This window comes from Odocoileus virginianus, chromosome 23 (assembly GCF_023699985.2).
Source record: "Odocoileus virginianus isolate 20LAN1187 ecotype Illinois chromosome 23, Ovbor_1.2, whole genome shotgun sequence".
Classification (NCBI taxonomy): Eukaryota; Metazoa; Chordata; class Mammalia; order Artiodactyla; family Cervidae; genus Odocoileus; species Odocoileus virginianus.
In genome coordinates, this window is record NC_069696.1 from 8,324,237 (window position 1) to 8,336,431 (window position 12,195).

Consider the following 12,195-nt stretch of genomic DNA (forward strand, 5'->3'; position numbering starts at 1 on the left):
CTCTGCCTTTTCTAAACCATCTTGAACATCTGGAAGTCCTTGGTTCATGTATTGCTGAAGCTTGGCTTGGAGAATTTTGATAAAGTGGATATAGCCGTTTATTAGTACATTCATACAAGTAGTACATGGTTTTTCCCATTGTTCCGTACACTTGGTCACACTTGTTATTATCAGACTTTAAAATTTTTAATTGTTCTGGTATACAATGTTATATCGCTGTGATTTTCTTTTTTTTTTCCATTATGGTTTTCTTTTGTATTTTTCTTATTTATTATTGAGGTTTGATAATTTTTTATTTGGTTTTTTTGTTGTTGTTGTTTTGGTTTTGTTTTGTTTATTTGGTGATGTGCCTCACCTAGCCTCTTGCCCATTTTCCTATTGTTATCTTTCGCTTCCTTGTCAGAACTCCTTTTTATTTTGAATATGAATCCTTTATTGGTTTTATATGACCTGCTTTTTTCTTTTCCTGAGGATGTCTTATGGTGAACAAGAACTGAATTTTGATATGATTATATTTTATCTGTTTTTTGACCATGGGTACTCTTGTTTCCTGTTTAAAAAGAGCTCCTTCCCACTGCCTCGGTGATGGTAACATCCCACATTGTTTTCCAAAAGCTTTACTACTTATCTTTAACATTTGGATACATGGTTCACCTGAAATTGATTTTTATGCATGGCAATTCTTAATTAACTTATTAGTGCTCCTCTGCCTTGAAGATTATTTTTAATATTTTTTCCAGATTTTCTAGGCTGTTCTTAGCAGGATAGGCTTGTTGGTCTGAATTACCTAGTTTAGCATTCCCAGAAGTGGAAATCTCTTTTAAAGTTTCAGTTTCACTTTCGTTCAAAATGACCTGTCCTCTTCTGTAAAGGGGCCTTAATAAATATGTTTACTAAAAAATGGCATAAAAAAGACTGAAAAACTATATAGACTCATGATTGCTTTTATTATATAGTTTTTTATTTAAAAGACTAAAAAGTTTCTGTTTCATCTGTGCTTCTCTCAGCTATAAAATAACTGTTACTTAAAGCTTGCTGCATGAAGAAAACAACTGTACTTATTGCAGAATAATTTTAGAATGTTTCATTTTCATTTAGAACTTTGCCATAGTTATAGACTATCGAACGTTGATTGATCAAACAGTTTAATGATGGTGATGGCCACCCCCTTTCTCCATCTATCCATATATTTAAGCCTCTTTTTTGGCCAGAGATGGACTGTATGCAAACCACATCCATCATGCTTTTAGTTTGTGCCACAAAATATGAAGAAAATGTTTTCAGTTTGTGGCAACTAGATCCATGACATATGATGCTCCGGGAACTGTTTTTACAGTCGCAAGATGCACGAGAACGGAATAGCAAACTCCCATGATTATTGGCAAGGAAAAACTGGCTACGTGGCTGATGTTAAATGTGTTTTTTAAGACAGCCAGATCAAGAAATGTCTGAAGAATCTGAGACTGTAGCAAAGAGATGATTTTGCAGTTAGTAAACACAGCCTTGGGAAGCCCCGGCAAGGCAGTTTCTTGTGAGCCATTTACAGCTTCTGGAGGAGAGCACAGTGGAGGTGCCAGCAAGCAAGGGCTGACGTGGCCTCCAGGGAATGTTACAGGGGCTGCAAAGACTCCTCTGTGGGCACAGACCACCTTGGGATTAGAGGAGGCTTCTGGTACCCACCTTGCCTGGCCATTTCTGTCTCTGAGGCTCACGATGAAGGTGAGCCTGGTTGTAGCCAAGAGTTTACAGGGAAGCATTGCGTACTTAGAAATTATGGCTCTCCAGCCACATATTTCCCTCCTGCTCAGCCCTTGCATATAGCATTTTCTTTCTCTTTTAAAGTTAACGATCCCCCGAAGTGTGGTCCACGGATCCCTCGCACTCCCCCAGGTCTAGATCCTTCCAGGGGGTCCATGAAGTCACAACTCTTTAATAATGTTAAGATGTTATATGGCTTTTAAACTCATGCCTGACTGTACAGTGGAGTTTTCCAGAGGCTACATGGCATGCAGTACTGCAAAAGATTGAATGCAAAAGCAGATATTAGGATATAGCTTTTGTCTGATACTTGCAAAATATCAAAGATAATGAAAGTGTAAAAACGTGGCACTGTTCTCTAAATTTTTAGCCTTTAAAATATTTTTAATTTAAAAATGTTGACAGGTAATCATTTATTACTTATATATTTAAACATTTATGAATGAATATTTTAAATTTTTCATAGTTCTCATTTTTAATGTGTTTGTTGTTGTTCAGTTGTTAAGTCGTATCCAACTCTTTTGTGACCCCACGGATCATAGCCCGCCAGGCTCCTCTCTCCATGGGATTTCCCAGGCAAGAATACTGGAGTGAGTTGCCATATCCTTCTCTAGGGGATCCTTCCTGACTCGGGGTTGAACCCATGTCTCCTGCATTGGCAGGCGGATTCTTTACCACTGAGCCACCTGTAAATATTGTTAACTACAAGCCACATAAACAAAAGCTTTTGGGGATCCTTAATAATTTTGAGGAATGAAAAGAGACCCTGAGATGAAAAAGTTTGAGAATCACTGCTTTAGATTCCATCAGTTCCATCTGGGATCTTAGTTTCTCTCTGAAGGCTACACAGGTTGTCCAGCCCACCATTTTCTCTGCATCCTCAAAACTTCTGTGCCACACGGCTTAGTGCTTAGGTTTTGTGGAACTGTTTGGTGTGCTGATTTTCTTCTCCTTCCAATAATGTTAGACCTCTGAGGATAGGGAAAGTGTTTGTCGCTTAGTCATGTCCGACTCTTTCCAACCCGGTGGACTGTAGCCCGCCAGGCTCTTCTGTCCTTGGGATTCTCCAGGCAAGAATACTGGAGTGGGTTGCCATTCCCTTCTCCAGGGGATCTTCCCAACCTAGAGACTGAACCTGGGTCTCCTGCAGAGCCAGCAGATTCTTTACCATCTCAGCCTCCAGGGAAGCTCTAAGGATAGGGATCACATCTTAAATGAGATGTCCATGATGTATATTGCTGAGCACAGCATAAATAGTTTCATATTATTATTATCTTCACTATCAATATTAAGTTTTCCCTTACTGTTTTAGTGAAGAACCAATATGCACTTGAAATTTTGTAGACAATCTTCATAGAAATAACTATTTGATTTTTTTAAAACTACATAAATTTAATACACAACATGGAAAAAGAATAAAGACTTTTTGATCACAGATCATCAATATATTGGGTGCAAAAGCTGAGCATCTTAGCCTGTTTAATTATTTCCCTTTTCTTAAATATTTATTTGGCTGCACGAGTCTTATTTGAAGCACAACAAATCTTCTATCTTTGTTGTGACATGTGGGCTCTTTATTTGTGGCAGGTGAGCTCTTATTTATGGCATGTGGGATCTAGTTCTCTGATCAGGGATTGAACCCTGGTCCCCTGTGTTGGGAGCATGGAGTCTTAGCCACTGGACTGCCAGGGAAGCCCCCTAATCTCTTTAATTCTTTGTGCCCAATGATTGCAATAAAACCTAGTCAGAGGCCCTTGTTCTGAAACCAGCAAGCTTAGTGCTGGGCGTTTCATAAGCCTCAGGAAAGCTGGTTGAGTTGAATCTGCTGTTCAGTAGCTGCCTCTGCTGTTCGTACAGCTGGCAGTCATTATTCCCCACCATCCCGCCCCCACCTTCATGTGACTAGCAGTTTGTGTAGGTCTTAGAGGGTAGCTTTACTTTCTGAAGCCCTTTGTGTTAAAGAATTGACAAGTTGTCCTGGACTAAGCCAGAGGGCATTAGTTCCATTTGACCAAACTGGATTAGTAGTTGAAGGTGAGGCACATGCCTTTTTCTTCATCTCTGCTTCAGTTTATTTATTAGGCAACTCTTCCCTGACTTAAAAGTTACAAGAATAAATTTAACATCTTTATGCCAGGGTCCTGTTCTCAGTCCCAGAGTTTCTTCACAGCTTCTCTGTGGAAATCTGTGGGTTCCTGTGGGTAGCACAGTGCCCTGAGAGCCTAGCATGACTTCAACATGGTATTTCTAGAACAGACATGAAACCTGGCAGGTGGCTCATTCACTGAGTGAATGATTGGAATCAGTACTCTGGCCCTGGATGTACTGTTATAAGCAATGAATAGCATCCTTATTTGATTAAACAAAGAATATTATATTGAGTTGATTTTATATCTTCCTCCTCCAAATGCATGTTTTTGTTTCAGGAGAGTTTATTGGAATATCCTTTGCACTGGCACTGTTTTACATGATGGTGATACAGTTATAAAAAGACTTAGCCTTTCCTGTCTTCAGAAAACTTACAACCTTGTAGTCTATACAACATAAACAAGCCTAGTGGAAATATATACAGAGTATAGTTGCTAACCCAGAGGAAGGACCCATCCAGAACGCCTGTAGCAAAAGAAGAATCAAGACAAACTTCATAGGAAAGGTTTCCCTTTTCTTGCATCATCAAAATTGAAATTTGCCCTGTGAGAGAGGGAGTCCAGTTGACACGTGTACAAAGTCACAGACATGTGAAACCCTGTGATGCTTAAGAGAAACTGAAAGCAGAGTGGTTTTGTGAGATGAAGCTGAGAGCTGAATGGATCCCGGGCCTTGTATACCACGCAGTGGAATTGGATTTCATCTTGAAGATGGATGAGAGGCATTGCAAAGGCCCTGTGGTTTTACCCTTTATAATGGTAATTCTAATGGCAGTGGGGGTGGGGTGGGTCTTAAGGATGAGAAAACCAGTTTTAAAAACAAGTGGAATAATTCAGTGGAAACTATGCCAGAACTAAGACAGAGATGACAGGAATAGGGAAGAAAGTACCTGTTGAAATATTGGAGGATTAGAGCTGACAGAGGAGAAGGCAGTGGCACCCCACTCCAGTGCTCTTGCCTAGAAAATCCCATGGACGGAGGAGCCCGGTGGGCTGCAGTCCCTGGGGTTGCTAAGAGTTGGACACGACTGAGAGACTTCACTTTCACTTTTCACTTTCATGCATTGGAGAAGGAAATGGCAACCCACTCCAGTGTTTTTGCCTGGAGAATCCCAGGGACTGCGGGGCCTGGTGGGCTGCCGTCTATGGGGTCGCACAGAATCGGACACGACTGAGATGACTTAGCAGCAGCAGCAGAGCTGACAGAGTTTGATGAGAGGAAGATGGAAGTTATGGTTCCAGATTTTTGAGTGGGATGCTAGTATTCCCAAGAGAGGCAGATTATTTTAAGGGGAAGATTATTTTGTTTCATTATATTGTGTTTTAGGGACCTGTGGAACATGAGGTAGAGAAGTCTATTGACATTAGGAAGTTATATAGATGGCTTTGAAGGTTGTAAGAAAGGTCAACCCTAGAGAGAGATTTGGGAGTCATTGAGATATGTTGTTGTTCAGTCGCTCAGTTGTGTCCGACTCTTTGCCATCCCATGGACTGTAGCCTGCCAGACTCCTTTGTCCATGGGATTCTCCAAGCAAGAATACTGGAGTGGGTTGCCATGCCCTTCACCAGGAGATCTTCCCGACCCAGGGATTGAACCTGGGTCTGCTGCATTGCAGGCAGATTCTTTACTGTCTGAGTCACCAGGGAAACCCCTTCTGTGGGATAAAGGGACTAAATATGTTCCATGTCAGTTTGAGCATCAGAACGATGCTCAAATCCTTAAAGCCAGGAGTTGAGTTGAATTTCTTCACCATGACCTTTGTTCCCCAATCCTCCATGCACAAGCAGCTGCTCCTCACCCAGCAACCCCCTGCCCATGATGGGAATCTGAAAATCAACAATATTGACAAGGGCCTTGGACTAGCTGCAAGCCTAGGGAGACAGGGAGACCCAGACACAGCCAAGGACCAGGAACTAAAGCAAAGTGCCCCTGGCCTAGTGATGGGATCTCATGTCCTTAACATCTAGATGGAAAAGGGGCTTCCAAATGACAGGTGTTTCATATCCTTCTAATTTTTAGAAGCCAGAGAAAGGTTACAGCAAATAATTCAATGATAGCCATAGTATTTGACAACAGGGAGTGATAGGGAAAGAAACCAAATGTTGATGATTAAGTCCATGAGAGATTAGGACACTGAGACCACAAATAAAACTTCTTTTTAAAGAGCTTGGGACTTCCCTGGTGGTTCAGTGGCTAAGACTCTGGGCTCCAAAAGCAGGGGTCCTGGGTTTGGTCCCTGGTCAGAAAACTAGATCCCACATGTCATGACTAAAGATCTTACACGTCATGACTAAAGATCTTACACGCCACAACTAAGACCTGCTGCAGCCAAGTGTATATATATTTTAAGGGGTATTCCCTAATGGCTCAGACAGGACATAACCTGCCTGCAATGCAGGAGACCCAGGTTTGATCCCTCGGTGGGGACGATGCCCTGGAAATGGAGCTTGACTAGAGGAGAGGAAGGGCACACCGTCTGGAGGAGATTTTAGGGTTAAAGGGGGTGATTTTAGGAATGGGCAGACTTGAACATTTTTACAGAATTTCCAAAGTATTGAACTGAAATAGAAGTGGCCTAAAACTGCAAGTAGCACTTCTAGATCTGGGTGTTGGTAGCTAAATAAACCCATCTTCCTGTAGTAGTACTACCTTTATCTTTGCTCCTTAGGCTCTGACTTTATTATTGGTGTTACTTAATTCAATAGGTTTCTTTTTGCCCTCTTGGGCTGTGTCCCCCGCATATAGAGCTGGATTCGTAGTACCCTCCTGTCTGCCCCTAGTCTCCTGGTCTGTGCTCGCTTCCCAGGGAAACCTCCCTGGCCTCATTGCTGGTGTTTTGCTCCACCCCTGTATCTGCTGCTCTTCCAGACATCTTGTTTAAAATTAGGCCAGTCGCCAACAATGTAGACAGTCCGGGTTTTCAGTGTTATTTGTGACTCAGAAGTTTACAGTGTATTCTTAATAATCTGCAATCTTGAGAATTATGCTGATTATCAAACATACCAGTAGTGGTGAGTCCTGGGAGGACCAGGGCAGGGAGAGAGGGCAGTCAGTGGTCAAGGACTTTATGTATATTGCTTGAAGTTTTTGAAATGGGAATTTAGATTATATTTAGAGGAATCATGCCGAATAATCAAGTTTGAAAATTAAAACTCCATCATATCAGAGGCATTATTAGTAAATATAGTTTATTGGATATATACTTCTTTTCATATTCCTTTTAAAGGATTCAGTTCTAATTCCATCTGGTGAGTTTAGTTCTGTACTTGGCTGTGGAGAAACTCTTTAAGCCTACTTGAAGTTTTGCAGGGCCTGGAAATTGATGTAGTCTAAGATCCACTGAACCTTCCCACCCCACTGTGTGAATTTTCAAGACCAATTTGGTGACTCTGCGAGAGAATAGAGAAAACTAGAGCAGTCCAGGTAGTTTCCTGCCATGGCTACGTGTCGTCAGACGGAAGGATTATAGGGTGGTTCTGAACATTTCAGATGGTGTTTGGGAGGAATTTGCCATTACTCATGCCTTAGAAGGAAATCAGTGCTGTAGATAACTTCAGTTAGATAATTTTCAGTGTTGATTTTAGAGTTAAATTTTCTGTTTACCTTGAATAGGAATGCATCTGCTACAGAGGTTCACGGCCCTGCAGAGAAAGTAATGAAGCTGTTCTGTAAAAATTCGTTTCCAGAGTACTTGGAAAACTGCCCAGTTTCCCCCGCTGGCAACTCCCGCTTTAACTCCTTTTCCGTCACTGACCGCCAGCAAGTGTCTGGGACCAATTGCCAAACAGGCGAAGGACCGATCTGGCCACTGTGTCTTCAGCTTGTCTGTTAGCAAGATATGTAATAATGGGCCCCTGTATGATGTTAGTGCAGAATTTAGTGTTTACCCTGAGAAGAATGTTTAAGCCTGGGCAGAAACTAATCACAATAGAGAACCGAAAATTAAGTCTTTTATCTTTCTAGTCTGTGGTTGAGAAAAAGTTCAAGAATCCCATGTTTCTCTGAGGTGCTGAGCGTCACACATAATCACAGAGTTTACATCCTCTGTGAGGGCCAGGCTCATCTTGGGAGCTGTGGCTGGCTTCTTCAGCCTTCCCTGGTGCCATTTAATGGGGATGCGTCCACACTGCGGTACTGAGTTATTGGGATCACATCAACATTCAGTTCAGTCTGTGTTTATTGAGCTCCATCTGATACCAAGTTCAAAGGTAATGTAAGACGTAGGTAGTCCTTGTTGTCACGGAGTTCTGTTGCATGAAGAAAAGAGATCCATGGATGTTACCAGCATTACATGGTATTTCTCAGAGGAGGGACACTGCATCCAGGAAGGGTACAGAAAACTGTGAGGAGCTAACCCTGAGGCAGGTCTTAAAAGAGGAGTAGAAGGGAATGAGGCAACCGGCTCCCAGAGACGTAAGTGCACGTTATCATGAGCAGGGCAGCCCTGTGCCAACCATGTGACCAGGATGTGAAGTGATGACAGGACTGGAGGGATTTTGAATTTCACCCTAACAATAATGGGTAGTTACTGACTAGATTTTGCCAGTGATGTACCCAAAGGTCAAATTGGCTTTTTAGAAAGGAAGATTGTTGGGATAACAGTATGTATAATAGGAGGGTAAAGCTGATAATTAAAATGTTACTGATACTCATCATATAGGACTTCCCAGGTAGCTTAGAGATAAAGAATCTGTTGCAATGCAGGAGATACAGGTTCGATCCCTGGGTCAGGAAGATCCTCTAGAGGAGGAAATGGCAACCCATTCCAGTATCCTTGCCTGGGAAATCCCATGGACAGAGGAGCCTGGTGGGCTACAGTCCATGAGGTTGCAAGAGTCAGACACGACTGAGCGACTTCATTTTCACTTCTCACTTTCATGCATTGGAGAAGGAAATGGCAACCCACTCCAGTGTTCTTGCTTAGAGAATCCCAGGGACAGGGGAGCCTGGTGGGCTTCTCTCTATGGGATTGCACAGAGTCGGACACGACTGAAGCGACTTAGCAGCAGTAGCAGCAGCAGCAACAACACTCATCATGGTACCATTCCATCTGAGATTTATTTATTCAGACACTGAAAATAAGCTAAGGTAGAGATGATGGTAGATAAGAGGGCAGTAAGATACCTTTGAGATTGAGTAGAACACCACCTCAAATGCTGTGACCTAAGGTAGGACTGAAGCTGTAATTTATAATCCGTAGCCATGGGAAGTGGAATGTGCTTTTGGACAGAAATGTTAACTTGATTGTGAAACTAGATGGCCAACTTCCAAACAGCGATGGGCTTTCTGACAGCAGTGTTGATGCTAATCACAGATAAATTTCTGTCACATTTGTCCCCACATTGAGCAGAGTATCCTTCTGGCATTTGTTTCTGCCATTGTAAAATGAAAGAACTGGCCTGGGATCTTTAAATGTCTAATAATACATGGCTGTCATTTCATATGTGTGTGTGTATATATATATATTTCACATATATATAAAGAGAGAAAACATTCATTCATGAAATAACATTTTCACTGCACTTATTAGCAGCTTGCTGTCATTTGCTTTGATTCTGAAGAGGCCATTCCAGCAATTAATTAGAACCGACTCGGGGAGGAGTGGGAGTAGGCCCAAGAAAACCAGCTAAGAGGCCTCCACAAGTAGGAAATGATGATAGCAATGAAAATGAAGAATTATGGGTAGATCCAAGATACATATTTTGAAAGCAGGAATGATAGGGTTTGCTGACTGGCTGTAAGAGGATTGGGGTGGGGTGAGAAATCCAGGATGAATCAGATGTTCTGACCTGGGTGGAGGATGACACCCTTGACTGAGACAGTGGAGACTGGAGAATGGAGTCTGGGGTGGGACAGGGTGGGGGTGGGAGATGAAGAGTGCAGTTTGGGATACATTAGTTCTAAAGTGATGATGAGACATCCTCATGTCAAATGGAGAAAAAAACACAGTTTGGTAAATTTCTGGTAGAACAAATAAGGTTAAATAAATAATAAAGGTTTGATATCAGTTGTAATGTTTTTTTCCAGAAAGTATTTCAGTTCATTTTCTTAATATCCACTCACCTTTATTCAGCATGTGGCTGGTGCCCTGCCCTGTGCTAAAAGTGTTTTATAAGTATTTCATCTAAACTTTGAGAGAACCCTATGAGGAACACTGTTGTTGTTCCCGGTGTTGAATGAGGAAGCTGAGGCTTGAGCCGTTAGGCCACTGGCCTAAGAGTCAGTAGCTGGTAGGCAGAGAAGCCTGGGTTTATACATGACTGCTGCTCACCAAGGTGTCTTGCTGTGAGCATGAGGCTCATTGGGATTTTCTTCTCTTTTCAGGGTTTTGGTTTTTGCACTGAATGTAGTCTAGACTCATCCTCACGGGCTTGTGTTGCCCCAGGATACTGTCAAAGGTAAGTTTTAAAAATGGATATCCACCAGATATGGGCAATGAAATGAGAGCGTCTTCATGTTAAAAAAAAGAAAAGAAAAGTACATTCGGATATTAATGCTTCTTTCCAGAGTTCTTACAGAAGGGAACTTAAAGTGGGCATCACCCCTGGTCCTTTGCATTTCTGCTTCACTAGGTCCCTTAAAAATACCTGTATTTAGTTTGATACTGACTTCTGGTGTCTCATCCTTTTATGGAACTAGACTTGTTATTAGATTTAGCAGTTTCACAGTGTTACATGCGTGTGTCCTAGCTCCTCTGCCTCTGGTGCCTCCCCGCTCCAGTGTGTAGTCCGCACACTGCCTGACTCAGCGTCTAGCCATAGATTTGCTCACATTGCCCCTTTGCCTAAACAGCTCTTATGGCTCCCAGTCACTGCAGATGTCATCCTACAAACCCCTCCAAGACCTAATTCCAAACAACATTTCTGGCTTCTTTTTTAGTAAACCCTTATCTGTAAGAGGCTTCTCTGGTTCAGAGGCTTCTATGGCTCAGATGGTAAAGAATCTGCCTGCAATGTTGGAGACACAGGTTTGACCCTGGGTTGGGAAGATCCCCTGGAGAAGGGAATGGCAACGCACTCCAGTATTCTTGCCTGGAAAATTCCATGTGCAGTCCATGAGGTTGCAAATAGTTGGACAAGAAGAGCTACTGACACTACAGTACACTATCTGTAAGGACTTCCCAGGTAGCAATAGCGGTAAAGAATCCACTTGCCAATGCAGGAGACACAATAGATGCCTGGGTTCAATCCCTGGGCCGGGAAGATCCCCTGGCGTAGGAAAATGGCACCCCACTCCAGTATTCTTGCCTGGAAAATTCCATGGGCAGAGGAGCCTGGCATGCTACAGCCCATGGAGCCACAGAGAGTCAGCCACGACTGAGTGGCTGAGCACTGCTATCTGTAAACCGGACTGTGTTCTGTTCTCCAGATGTGAAGTTATTTTTCACAACTTAATGCCTTGATGGGTGCTTTTTTCTTTGCTTAGATTTTGGAAGAGGGGAGAAGAATGCCACTATTTACTTTTCCTGCTTATATCTTTCTTCTTGTCCCCTCATCCCAGGTTCTTCTGGCAAAATTTCTTTTTTATCTGTGTTCCAGGGGCACCCGTTGTTGATACAGCAATAAAACAACATTATTTTATATTAAGAGTTATTTTTTTTTTTCTGTCTCCTTTGCTAGTCTGTAAACCCTCTGAGACTTCTTGGGAAGGAACTATTTTTCTAGGGCCTGTTTGCTGCTCCTAGACACCTTGCAGGAGTAATACCTCCTCCTGATCAGTTTTGTAGATGAAAATAATGAAGATTATAATGTTAAGTAACTTGCTCCAGATTACACAGCTAAGAAATGACAAAGAATAATTGTTCTGCTCCTTCAAAGCCAAAGTTCATTCTCCTATACTAGTCCAGCACCATCTGGCATGTGATGGGGACCCGGTGAACTGCAATTTTTTTTTTTTTTTTAATACCTTCCCTTCAGTAAAATTGACTTTCTCTCCCTCCTCCCTACCCTATCTGCACTTCCAATTGCAAAAACAGTATTATAGTACCTAAGAGCATTAAGAAAAAAAATTCCATATACTACTATTATCATTTCTATTTGTTGCCTTCTACTCTTGGTGAACTGCAATTTAAGTAAAAAAGACTTCAGTTGGTTAATTCAGTCATCCTTACAATGGAATTTATTGGATACTTATTAAATGCCAGGTGCACAGTTTTAAGTAATCTGGGAATGCAGAGATTGAAAAATAGTGTCTGGTATCAAAGCATTGATAATCTAATAGCAAGGCATCAGTGTAAGAAAATAAATCCAATGCAGTGTTACAGATCCGCTAGTAAGTTTCTCACAAGAT

At 42.0% G+C, this 12,195-nt stretch overlaps 1 protein-coding gene across 10 annotated transcripts in view; it reads left to right on the forward strand.

Annotated features, from left to right (window-relative positions):
• TNRC6B (trinucleotide repeat containing adaptor 6B) overlaps positions 1 to 12,195 on the forward strand; it is a 242,251-nt gene that overhangs the window by 58,654 nt on the left and 171,402 nt on the right. For 7 of the 10 annotated variants that reach the window (XM_070453399.1, XM_070453395.1, XM_070453390.1 and 4 more), the window contains exon 2: positions 10,231 to 10,304. The exons of the other annotated variants lie outside the window; for them this stretch is intronic. The gene's annotated coding sequence lies outside the window, so the exon portion shown is untranslated. The remainder of the gene's footprint in view (positions 1 to 10,230; positions 10,305 to 12,195) is intronic. 10 annotated transcript variants of the gene reach the window in all.